General features: G+C 32.7%; 1 non-coding gene and 1 pseudogene across 1 annotated transcript; both read right to left on the bottom strand.

Moving 5' to 3' along the window:
* Positions 1-1835: 1835 nt before the first annotated feature.
* LOC122898041 lies at positions 1836-1942 on the bottom strand. The gene has a single exon (XR_006382785.1). It is a non-coding gene; the product is annotated as a U6 spliceosomal RNA (small nuclear RNA).
* Positions 1943-3726: 1784 nt separating this feature from the next.
* Positions 3727-3858, bottom strand: LOC122897368 (annotated as a pseudogene).
* Positions 3859-14083: the final 10225 nt, after the last annotated feature.

The following is a 14083-nucleotide window of genomic DNA, read 5'->3' as shown; positions in this document are numbered from 1 at the left end:
TGTACTATCTTTAAAATTTATCAAAATTATTTATGTACATCAAGTTTATTCATTTTTATTTCTGATTAGTATCCTGTTATATGGGTGTGCCAGGGTTTATTGATCCATTCCCCCACTGAAGAACATCTGTGTTGTTTGCAGGTTTTGGTGATTATGAAAAGAGCAGCTATAAACACTTGTACAAAGTTGTTTGTGTAAACATAGGCTTTCATTTTTCTAGACCAAATGCATGTAAGCAGAAATTCTGAAAAATACAATTAGTGTATGTTTAGCTATATACAAAACTGCCACAACATCGTCCAAAGTAGCTGTACCATTTTTCATCCCCACCACCAATTTATGCAAGGCCCATTTGCTCTGCACCCTCACCCACACTGGGTATTACTAGCATTTTTTATTTTAACCATTCTAATAGGTGTGGAATAGATCTCATTATGTTTTTAATTTGTTTTTCCCTAATAGCTCAGAGTATTATTGAACTTGTTTCATATGCTAATTGCTTTCTGTATATCCTATTTGATGAAGTATCTCAAGCCCCTGATTCTTTTTAATTGGGTCATTTGTTTTCTTACTTTTGACATTTGAGAGTTCCTTATATAATCTGGATAAAAAAAGTATTTTTCAATATGTTATCTGCAAATGTTTCCTTCCAATTTGCAGCTTCATTTTTTTCAGCCTCTTAATATCTATTTTCTCTTACCTCTTTAATGGCATTTTTGGCATGGATTTTATTTCTATTAAGTAAAATTTGTCAATCTTTTATGTATCTACATTTTTACTTGTAGTTAGAAAGCATTTCCATACAGACTAAGGAGGGCTTCACCTACGTTTTCTTCTAAGGCTTGTATGGTTTTATGTTTTCAAATTTAGAGCATTGAACTCTGATGTTTATGCTTGTATAATGGTATGAGATTTGGATCTAATTTTATCCTTTGTCAATGGCTAGTCAATTATCCCAATAATGTTATTTAATAAAGCCTTTGCTTCCCAAAAGATATGAGATGCTATCCTTATCTCACACTAAACTTTCATATTTTCTAGTGTAATTCTGGACCTCTATTTCCCTGGTTAGCATGTCAATTCATGCATCAAAACCATGCTGTTTTAATTACAAGGGGCCCTTTTAGGTTTACTCTTTTCCAAAGATTTTTTTAAATTGATTTTATGTCCATCTTTGCATGTATATTTTTCCATGTATATTTCAACTAGAAGGTTTTTGGTACTCCAGTTATTAATGAGTTTCTATGTTTTCCTGCATTGTTTTTTAAGTTTTATTTTATAAAACCCTGCATTATTGGTTCACTATTATTTATACTTTTTATATTTCCATTATAAATATTGGCTTATACCCAAACATCATGTCCTTATTTTCACATTTAATAATTTTAACTTTGTATCCACTTCGGTATCAACGTAACTACTCTTGGTTTATTATGGTTACCATTTGCTTGATACACATTTGTGCATTTTTTCATTTTTACTTTTTCGGAAAAAAAAATTTAAGTGTGGATGTTATAAGCTATATAGTCATTTCTTGCTTTGTGAAGCAAATTAAAAATGTTTTTAATAAATGAATTAGATCTATCCATATTTATTGGTGTGACATATTGGTCTCAGTTATTACATTAGTCTGATATAGCTATTATATGCACTTCATTACATTTGATAATTAATTATATAACAGGTTTCTTTGCTATTTTATTCACTAAATTTGTTTTGATGCTTAGGTGAGTTTGAACTTTTGTTCTATTGGTTACCTTTGAATGAAAATAGGTCTCTATTTTCTTATTTAATGTTTTACTAACTTTTTTGTTGACTTATAATGGTATACTTTTTTTAATATGGAACACTTCATGGATTTGCATGTCATCCCTTTACATGGACCATGCTAATCTTTCCTCTATCATTTCAATTTTAGCACATGTGCTGCTGAAGTAAGCACTATAATTGTATGTTTGAATGGTATATCTAATGCTAGTACCAATATCAATAAACATATGTTAATTTTCTCTTCCCCTATTTTCTTTCCCCTATTTCACTTCTTTGTTGCAGGATACTATCAGACACAAATGACATTCATCACATAACGTATTTTATTCCACCCTCATCCATACATTCCTTTTAGTCTTCAACCTAGAATTAAGTATATAAAATGTCTACTGTCACTCCTTTTGTTGTAACTGCCCCTATTGTCTCTTGGTTGGATGAAATTCATCTTCTAATCAATTCCTCAGAGAGGGATCATGGGCACATAACTCTTTGAGCTCTTGCATATTTTTTGAGCTCTTGCATATTGAATCATTTCATGTAATCTTGATAGAAACAATTTTGCTGTTTATGAAATTCTTTGTTCACAATTACATTTGAGTACTCTGAAAATGTTGATCTCTTTCTCAAATTCTTCTTGATCTCCATAAATACATGTGATGGAGCACAACCAACACCTAAGTGGAATGTGCCATTTATTTTTTCACTTACAGGAAAGTTGAATTAAGGATGTCCTCTTGTATTTCTCCAAACAGCATGGGTATTTATAGTTTTATTTTTCTTTCTTTCTTTTTTTTGGAGGTGTGGGAAGGACATGTTGTAAGATTTATAATCATACCACCACCATTACCTCAGTCACATATTACCATTATAATAAAGAAAATATTTAAATGATATTATTTTGCTACCAAATATGGAGATAAATATAAAATTCCCAGGTCCTTGTCAAATTAGCAGAGTATTTTGTATTTTGGCATGCCAGAGATAGTGACACCACTGTTCGTTTCTTTTTGCTTATGCAGCAATAAGGGCAATGCATCCCATGTAGATGAGCTTAATGAATGCTTATTAACTGACTAAATCCCAGCTGTAGCTGCATAATTATTCAAAGGCATAATCCTAGGGTTTATTCACGTAAAACAATCCAGAACACCAGAAATGATGTTTGGAACATGTTCTTTTTCTTGACTTCATAATTTTAGATGTATGCCAAAAACCTAACTGTCACTGAGTAAAGGGAATCATAAAAGTCCAATGGCTGATTTTGTTCTCAGTTTGTGCTATATACACATAAAGCTCTTTTATTACAGACTTTCAATAACCAATAAACTATTTGGAGGCAGCTTCCCTCAAGGTGGACTATTCCAAATCTCAAATATCTGCAAGTAATGAAGGACCAGTCAGGCTTTAAAGTAAAGTAATAACTTTATCATTTTGCTTTTCAAAGCCTTGCTACTTGGTTAAGAATGATGTTCAGATGAATAACATCAACATCACTTAAGAATTTAGCAAAATCACAAAATTTCAAGTCACTTCCCAGACCTAAATTTGAATCTCCATTTTACTAAAACCTCAGGTAATTTATATGCTCAATAAAGTTTGAGAAGCACTGCATTATATGCATTGGGGAAAAAAAAAAAACGCTAATTAAAGATAAAGGGGTGCCTCAGTAGCCCAGTCGGTTGGGCATCCAACTTTTGGTTTTGGCTCAGGTCAAGATCTCAAGGTCCTAGGATAGAGTTCCATGTCAGGATCCATGCTCAGCTGGGACTCTGCTAGAGATTCTCTCCCTTTGTCCCTTCCCCCACATGCACTCTCTCTTTTCCTCTAAAAATAAAGAAATCTGTAAAAAAAAAAAAATATAAAGGAGGAAGAAATCAAGGCTACTTACAACAGGTTGAATCAAGTCATAGTATATTTAACCAACATCAAGTGAAAGGATGAAAGGGTTAAAGTAGAGCCCATTTAGACACTAACTGCAGACTCAAATGTCAAAGCAGCTAAGAGAAGAACAAGTTTTTCCATATCTATTAGCAATAATCGCGCCTCGGATAAACCTCATTGGCTACGATACTGCCACTGCGCAAAGCTAGTTTTTCCATATCTAGATATCTTTTTCCTAGCATCTATAATCATACATTTGCTTGAGATTCTTAGGATCTATAGAAGACATAAGATTTTCATTCTGCACCTACAAATAACAAACTACATGAACTTGAAAAAAAATTAGTCTCTGAGCATCAATTTTCTTCAGCATCAATGTGTGGTATACAATGGTTGACTATCATTAGTTTGACAATAATGTGAATTTTGTCCTTTACCAAAAAAAAAAAAAAAACTACAAACTCGTACCATATTAGAAAAGATGAAGTTCTTCCTTTTTTCCCTTATTCCTTCTTTCCGTGTCTAGGAAAGAAGTCTCAAGGGCAGTGAACATCTCATTTATTTTTTAATCTTTAGAATCAAGTATAATAATGGCTCATGGAGAGTTCTCAAATGATGTGGGGTAATCAAATTGACATCAATCACTAATGTTGGAGAATTCAGGCATTTCTTAGTCAGTAGATATCTGGTGGCCTCTTGTGATGATAACTTTTTTCCCAAGTGTTAATTCAATTCTGTATGTTTACTAAAATTTTACAACAAGCTAAGATGTAAAAGATACTGTTCTAGCTTAAGACTATTAACATAAAGGGCATCTGGGTGGCTCAGTGGGTTAAAGCCTCTGCCTTTGGCTCAGGTCATGATCCCAGGGTCCTGGGATGGAGCCCTGCATCCAGCGAGCCTGCTTCCTCCTCTTTCTCTGCCTACTTGTGATCTCTGTCTGTCAAATAAATAAATAAAATCTTTAAAAAAAAAAAAGACTATTAACACACAACCCAGGATATTAATTTTTGTTTTCTTTAGAGAATATTTCATTTTGTACAAATGTACAACAAATGTCTGCAATGGAAAATATTTACAAAAGATATGAATTTACTGTTATGTTACTTACTTATATTTAGCCATATCTGCAAATACTGTTCCATAACTAAATAATTTACTAAAATTTAACTATGGTAAAAAATAAACATTAGTAAATAAAATCACTATATAAATAAAAATATAAATATTTCAGATGCTGATTATTGACTTCCCTACAAATATTTGTTAGTACTGATTGTTTCTAAAATCTGGAGTAGATGTATGTAGAATATCATCTTCGGACTTATAGTCATACTTGAAGTGTTCTATTGATATATGACTAAGAAGCAAAGTATTTTAACTTACATGTGCATGCCTCTGTATTTATATTTCAGGATGATCTATAAAATGCCTAATTTTATTCAGATACTAACACATTAAAATTTAATATAATCAGCTGTAAGGTAATCAAATGAAATAACTTAGAATCATAATTATCCTGTTGTGGTTGTAGGTTTGAGGTCCATCTGCTTCTTAATATCCTAAAAATGTGTAAAAATATGAAAGCACCTTTACTTGACATTAAAAATATCAGATTTCATTTTCAAAATAAAAAAAAGGATACTCAGAATAAACAGTAAATCTGTTAGCTTTACTATTGGAAAAAAAAAGGTAAAGTACTAAAATAAACTTTTTCTCCAACTTTGCAATTCATACCAGTATGTCTAGTAGTAGCACTGAATTTTGATGGCCTCAAATAGATATAACTAGAAATTCTAATTAGCAAAAAAGAAGAAAATTTGGATGCTTCATTAATAATTAGAATGTACTCTTACAATATAACCAGAATCAGAGTTCAAAATAATTCATATTTTAATTAACTTCTTAAATATTTGCATGCAAGTCCAGCACAACTTGATCTTCAAAGACATACTGCATCAGTATTCTCTAAATATTACTGTGGAGAGGTTTAATAAGCTTATGGTTATTATAAGGCTGGAAGTTATAGTTAATTACTTTTTCTCTCTTGCAACCTATTAATAGTCTTCATGAAAATAAATTCATCATTTTCCATATGCATGCATTATCACCAAGCCCAGCGATTTACTGATTACAAGGATAGAACTGAAAGGATAAGAACTGAAGCTCACGTTAGAGATACAAACCTCTCCTACCTTCACTTCCCACCCCTTATGCCTGAATCTTATATACTAAATTAAAAGTTAAAACTTTAAGGGATTTTTTGTTGTTTTGTTCTCATTCTGAATGCTCACAAATGGGGATATTAGTAGTACCAGATTTAAAAATTACATTTGAGTAACACCTCTTTTAATATTTTGCTATAATTTATAAGCCATGGAAGAAAAATCTTCCTGATTTCACCAAGATTCAAATGCATTTTTCCTTGCCCTCAGGATTTCAACACAGCTGTTACACTAGGTGCTTCTTCTGATGGCTTTACTATTTCACTTTCTCTTGGCTAACTTAATATTTGTGCATGCACATGCTTATGTGTTTGTGCCTAAACAACAAAATAATCAAAGGATGAAGATCAAGATTCAGTTGCTCAAATTACTGCTCATCCTAAGTTAGAAAGTTATAGACAAGCTTTCCATATCCAAATGTGTTGTGGAATTCCCACAGAGATGTAAAGAAAATGATGCACATTTGTAAAGGCAATGACGAGTCCTGATGCAGCTAGAGCAACAAAATCATTCTAATGAAAGACATGAAAAGAAACAGGAGGGGCGCCTGGGTGGCTCAGTGGTTTAAGCCGCTGCCTTCAGTTCAGGTCATGATCTCAGGGTCCTGGGATCGAGTCCCACATCAGGCTCTCTGCTTGGCAGGGAGCCTGCTTCCCTCTCACTCTCTCTGCCTGCCTCTCTGCCTACCTGTGATCTCTGTCAAATAAATAAATAAAATCTTTAAAAAAAAAAAAGAAACAGGAATATTTTTTGTTGTTCTATTTCAAAAAAAAATGCCTCCACAAAGAAAACAAAAACAGTAATTTGAAAAGACATGCACCCCTGTGTTTACTGCAGCATTATTTACAATAGCCAAGATATGGAAGCAACCTATGAGCACATCAATAGACAAATGATAAAGAAAATGTAGAATATTTCTCAGCCATTAAAAAAGAATGAGATCTTGCCATTTGTTACAGCATGAAGGACCTAGAGGATATCATGGTAAGTGAAACACAAATATATGATTTCACTTATATGTGAAATCTAAAAATCAAACAAATGATCAAACAGAAAATGGACTCTTAATTACAAGGAACAAACTGGCGGTTGCCAGAGAAGAGGTGGATAGGGGAATGGGTAAAATAGATAAAGGGGATTAAGAAGTAAAAACTCCCAGTTATAAACAAGTCACAAAGATGAAAAGTAAAGCATAGGGAATATAGTCAATAATATTGCAGTAATGTTACACAATGACAAACGGGGACAATCCTTACTGTGTATAGAACTGTCAAAACAATACACTGTACACCTGAAGTTCATATAAAATTGTATGTTAATTACACTAAAGAAAGAATATAGCCAACCTGTGATAATAAAATGTAGCTCAAATTTTGATTCATTTTCTTATGTGTGGTTTGAAACAAGGTGTAGGAGAACTTGTAATCTCCTGCTTCAAGTTTATTGGAATGACCTTATGGTTAAATCTAGATCTTTGCTAAAGGAAAGTTATGTATTAAAAGACTATGAACCTAAATCTTAAAATGAGACTGTCCTTTTTTTAAAAAAAGATTTTATTTATTTATTTGAGAAAGAGAGTGCAAGTGAGTGGGGTGAAGGGCAGAGGCAGAGGACAGACTCTGCACTGAGCATGGAGCCTAACACGGGGCTTGATTCACGACCCTAAGCTCATGACCTGAGCCTAAATCAAGACTTACACACTTAAACAACTAAGCCACCCACGTGCCCAACTGTCCTTTTGAAGGGTGATAATATATAGCCTTGATTCTGTATGGCATAAAGCCTTCATTAAGTATACACACAGGAAGAACCTTGGATTCGTTAATAGTGAAAATGTATTAGAGAGATAGTACCTATAATAGACAAGTAGATCCTAAAGGTTGATAAAAATTTAGTGAGGTACCTGTGTGGCTCAGTGGGTTAAGCCTCTGCCTTCGGCTCAGGTCATGATCTCAGGGTCCTGGGATCAAGCCCTGCATAGGGCTCTCTGCTTGGGAGGGGGAGCCTGCTTCCCCCCCTCTCTCTGCCTGCCTCTCTGCCTGCTTGTAATCTCCCTCTCTCTGTCAAATAAATAAATAAATATTTTTAAAAATGTTATTTATTTTATATAGTTATTTTTACTTTAACCAAATAAGCCCATATAACTTTTCAAGTTTATAAAGGTGCAGCAACATTTATTCACACACATGTGTGTGCCCACATACACACAAACACATGCACACAAACTTTAGGCTGCACACAGGTTCCCGTTCTAGTCATTACCTAATTCTTTAAGAACCTTGGAAACACTGAGTTTAAGAGATTCTGTAATTTTTTTATAGATTTTTCTCATTTATTCAAATAAAGTCTCAGTGATGAACTTATTTATGCACACAAGTTTCTCCTTTCTCTTCCTAGGTTAATGGAAATATGAATTTCAATGTAATCTGCATATATATGATAAGTCAGTAATTTTTGTTATTCTCTTTTTTCATATCTATGCCATTGATTTATGTTTATACTACCTTCACAGACAAACTCCACTCAGTGACCAAAGATTGCATTTCCATTGGACATGCCATTAACAGCAGCCCATTTTATCCAAGTTAATATTTTCCCTGCGATTAGACATTAAAATTGTAGCATAGAGCATGGCCTTCTGAGCTCTGGGATGACACCTGATTGTGGGATGTATTGAGTGATTTGTATGAAAACAATACCTGCAGAAATAAAGACGTAAAAATGTTGTCTTTATAAAGCTATGGATGTTGACTGAGGGACGAAATGAAAGGAAATCTATTCTTTCTCTTTATATTGTGATTATAAATTTCTTAACTTTAGAGTGGATAAAATATTCTAAAATTTTCAAATTAAGATATACTACATAAATATTAAGATTCAAGGAGGTTTTTCTTCAATGAAGCACATAAACAAAGTTAACAGATGGGGTGACAGCCTGGACTTTGATATTTACAACATCTACAACTGACAAGGGACTAGCATCAGGAATTTAGGAGGAACTTTTGCAAAACAACTAAGAAGACAGGAAAAACAACAGAAAATTAAGCAAAGAATATGAATATGCTGAGAAGCTAGAAAATTCAGATTAAAACTAAACTAAAAAATTCACATTAATAGAAATTCAGATTAATACAATAATGAGGCAATATTTAAAATGATCTGGTTGGCAAAAAATAAAAGATAATACCAAGGGGCTAGAGATCAGGGAAACTTCACTGGCTTATGGAAGAACTGAAAATTGGCTATATTCTAAAAAGAAAAATGTCACAGAACTAGGTGCGGTTAGTTAGGGAGCATACATTAATGTTCCAAAAATCCGTTACTGGGCATTTGCCACCAGAGAATCTCTCACATTGGTGTATACAGGAACATAAATATGCTCATTTCATGGCGGCACAAATTACATATAGAAAAATCTAGGTATCTATTTTTAGGGGGAAAAATAAGTAGGATTCTGAGGATATATTCTATATAATAGAACATGCAAGAGTTAAAAGCAACGTGCAGCAACTAAAACATATCTTAAACTTGTTAAATCTGTTTATGGACTCTGAAAAACAATCTGAGGGGTTTGAAGTGGTGGGGGGGTGGGAGGTTGGGGTACCAGGTGGTGGGTATTATAGAGGGCACGGATTGCATGGAGCACTGGGTGTGGTGAAAAAATAATAAATAGTTTTTCTAAAAATAAATAAATTGGAAATAAATAAATTTAATAAATAAATTTAAAAAAAAATCTGTTCTTTACCATTATAGTAGAAACCCTAATTTTGTTTGTTTTCTATTGCTCTTTTTATTTCTTCATCTTCACCCTAAAGACACTGAATTGCTTTGATATATTTGACTGGTATTTTTTTATAACTTTTTTTTTCTTACTGTCTTTGTATTTGTCCTCATTTTTATGGTCCATCTCTTTAAAAATGGCTAATCTTAATAAACTTCTTGTGTTTTAAATCATTAAAATAACTATTGTTAAATGTAGATTTATCAACATCATTTAATTTATACTTCCTATTTTACTTTTTTTTTACATTTTTTCTAAACCTTTTCTATGCTTTTATCTTTTTCTCTGCATTTTTGAAGTGATTGATTATTTTACTTTTTCCTCTTCTAGCTTGAAAGTTACATGCCTTATTTCTATCAATTGTGTTGTTGAAATTTTAAAATGTATATTCAACCATGTTCAAATATAATTACTATCATTTCCCACTTCCTGAAAAATACAATAAACTCAAATGGCCCTGTGAACTATGCTTATTCTTATCCTGCGTTAAGTGCATCTCATTTGATTTATTACTTCAAAGTTAGTTATAATTATGATAGTGTTTTATAGTTGTTAATATTTAATCCATGTTTATAGTTCTTTCTTACCATTTAGCTTGCATCTCGGATTATTTTAGGTATCACTTTGCATTTTCCTCTTCCCTGAGGACATGCTGTACAATCAGTTTTTAGGTTGTTTTTGTTTGTTTGTTTTTTTAGTTTTCAGTTTGCACTTTACTCTTGACCATAAATAATACTTTCTTGCCTATGAAGGATAAATCTGTAGTAATTTTTGATGTGAAAATATTGGAGTTCGGGAGCAAGCAGTCAAGAAAGAATTCTTGAGATATCTTTAGTGCAAAACAGTGGCTTTATTAAAGCATGCGGACAGGACCTGTGGGAAGAAAGAGCTGAACTGGGGTTGTGAGGAGTAGCTGATTATATACTTTCAAGTTGGGAGGGTGTTAGGGATATTGTAAGTCTCTAAGGTTTCCAGGACCTTGAGGGGCTAGCTGTTTTTAGGAAAAGGACATTTACTACTGTCCAGTAAAACCCGTCATGGGAGCCTTCAGATGTATATCAGTGGGCCATGTGCTTGGAGGATGATTGCTAACATCTGTCCTGGGGGAAATTAAGATAAAGAAATTTTCCAAAACAATTTTTATATGTTAAAGGAGACTTACAGGATTCTAGAGGTTGGGCCAATGTAAAGCTAAGGTTGCCTTTTGCCCTTAGCAAAGTATTAATATCGAGGCAGATGAGTTCCTAGAGGAAGATCACTCCGCCTGTCTGAAGGACTCATCAACGGGCTGTAAGTTGTAATGAAATTTAATTTTTTTCTAAATCTTTTGCCTTTGTTATCCACATCAATAATTTTTTCTAAGTATTTTGAAGCTATTATTACATTCACTTCTCTTTACCTATTTATTGCTAAAATATGTAATGTTTTTCTTTCTCCACATATAATTTCTTCTTTCCCTTTGATTATTTTTAAGATCTATTTTTGGTAAGTTTTTATCAAACTAAAGTGTCTTTATATTGCATCTAGCTTGATATGGACTAATTATACTATTATACTATGTCTTTGTTGGGATAAACAGTGATATCAACATCTGAAAAATTTGGTTTTTGAACTCTTTTTAAAAAATGTTTCATTTAAGTTCAATTTAGTTAACATATAGTGTATTATTAGTTTCAGGGACAGAATTTAATGATTCACCAATTGCATATAACACCCAGTGCTCATTACATCAAGTACCCTCCTTAATGACCATCACCCTGTGACTCCATTCCCCAACCACCTCTCCCTCAGCAACACTCAGTATGGATCCTATATTTAAGAGTCTCTTCTACTTTGCCTCCTTCTCTATTTTTATCGTATTTTATTTTTCCTTCCCTTCCCCTATGTTCATCTGTTTTCTAAATTCATAGAGGATAAAACCAATATGGTCATCTTAATACATTCAGAAGAAACATGGAAGTAAAATGCAGCACCTACTTATGATTTAAAAAACAAAAGAACATCTTCAACATGATAAAGGTCATTTCCGAAAAAAAAATAAAAACAAAGAAACAAAATACTAGAGTTAACATCATCCATAATGGTTAAAGAATACATACTTTCCCTCTAATACTGAAAAAAGACAAAGATAAACACTTATAATTTCTATTTGGCATTATTTTTGAAACTGTAACAAGTCCAATAAGGCAACAGAATGGAATAAATAAATGAAAGGAAAGACATGAACTTTACACATGTAAAAATTATGTATTTACATATAGACATTTTATTTTTAGGAGGAAAAAGGGAATGGAGATTATAAATGAGGGGTAGCTTAAGATACTATAAAAAATAGAGACTTGACATTCACCAAGAATTATAGACAATAATTAATTCAATGGTATAAGCTACCTATCAAGCATATGAAAAGACTTAGCATCATTAGTCATGAAAGGAATACAGATTAAAATTACAGTTTGATACTGTTACAAACATACTATGATTTTTTTAAAAAAGCTAAAATGACTGATACTATCAAATGCACAGGATAGAGGAGTAACTGGAACTCTTACACATTCTTGGTGGGGATGACATCATTATGAGCCTTTGGAAAACACTTACATGGCAAGGGTTATGTGAGTTTCTTATAAATTTACACATACAACCCAGTAATTCCATCCAGGAGAAACAAAACAATAAAATGTTCTTTATCCTCAATAGCTAGAAATTAAAAACATCTCATGAATATACATGAATAGGTGAATATAGAAACAAATATAAATATGTGTGTGTATATGCTTGTATATAAGTAGTTTTAATGTTCCAGAGGACGTGGCTATAGCCAGGCCAATGATCTTATCCAGTCATAACTTCTTTCCTTGGCAACTTAAACCCAGGTGCAGAGGCTCCTCATACACGAGACTGCTAGAATTTTTGGACACACAACTGATTTAACCACAACAATGAGAAAACATGATTTTTAGTAAACATTGACTATAAAAGAAAGTATCTACTAGCTTTGCTGAATTAAAAAATAGTAATTCATTTGAATTCTATTTTTTCAATATTTTCATTTGGATTTTAATAGAGTCATAGTATTAAACTATTAATAGAAAATAGATATCAATAGATTATTAAAAATATACTGATGACAAAAAAGCTGTCATAAAAAGTTCCCCTATGAATAATTAATTTTCTTATAGAAAAAGTAATCATTTTTATAGACTTTTAAATTAATGTGAGGTGAACTTAGACAATTATGAATCATAATTAATGTAACATAACTACATAACTACAACTGTAGTTACATTAATTAGCCTATATTTGTAGTTAATTAGCCTATATGTAGTTACATTAATTAGCCTATATATTTAGCCTATAGTTTCTTAATCTTTAAATTTAGTAAACTGAGCTAAACACTGCAGATTCATAACTACACTGATAGCAGGCTTTTGCAACATAAATATTGAAGAGAAAATAAAAACAAATATATAATATTTGAAGAAATCCTCTATAACACAGAGTCAAACACTCTGCAGGATTCAGTGATTATTGTCATGTCCAGACTCAAAACTAAGCAACTGACAAGACATAGATAATATTCCACAAAGACACCCAAATATTTTTTAAATTGACAGGAAAAATAAGAGTACCTCAATTACTAAAATCAAACTGTTGCGGTATCATATGGTATATGAATACAAGCATTTGAAAGAAGACTAAAACATGCATCTTTTTTAATACATAAAATGTATAAAATTTAAATAGAAGTGGGATTCAACATGATGAATTAATGATAGAAAAAAGATAAGGGGCGCCTGGGTGGCTCAGTGGGTTAAGCTGCTACCTTCGGCTCAGGTCATGATCCCAGGGTCCTGGGATGGAGCCCTGCATCGGGCTCTCTGCTCGGCAGGGACCCTGCTTCCTTCTCTCTCTCTCTGCCTGCTTGTGATCTCTCTCTGTCAAATAAATAAATGAAATCTTAAAAAAAAAAGAAAAAAGAAAAAAGATAAGACAGAGTATGAGGGGCAAGGGATTTAACAACTAGAACTTGAAGGTTTTCCTGAACTAGATACATGATAATTTTGAACCCCAGTTGTTATGCCTGTGGGAGGCACCTAACTATAAAATACTCTAAATGTGGTCAATAGAATGAGAGACTGAACTCATCCAACCCATCTTCAGATAATTATTAGAAGACCAATGATCTTCAGAACCAGAACCAGGAGGTCAAAGTGGGACTTAGGGGCTTCATTTCACTGAAAGCATAACAAACATCTAGAGACAGCTGCCTACAATAAAAGAAAAATGAGAACAGAAAAGAGTGGCAACAGATTTAGAAAAACCCAGCTGTCCCCTTTTAGGAGTACTTACATGGCAAGGGTTATGTGAGATTATCTTATATAAGGGGAAGGGACATCAAGACTTAGCACAGAAATGGAGAAAT

The sequence above is a fragment of the Neovison vison genome, chromosome 1 (assembly GCF_020171115.1).
Source record: "Neovison vison isolate M4711 chromosome 1, ASM_NN_V1, whole genome shotgun sequence".
In the NCBI taxonomy this organism is placed as follows: domain Eukaryota; kingdom Metazoa; phylum Chordata; class Mammalia; order Carnivora; family Mustelidae; genus Neogale; species Neogale vison.
This window is presented reverse-complemented; position numbering and strand designations above follow the sequence as displayed.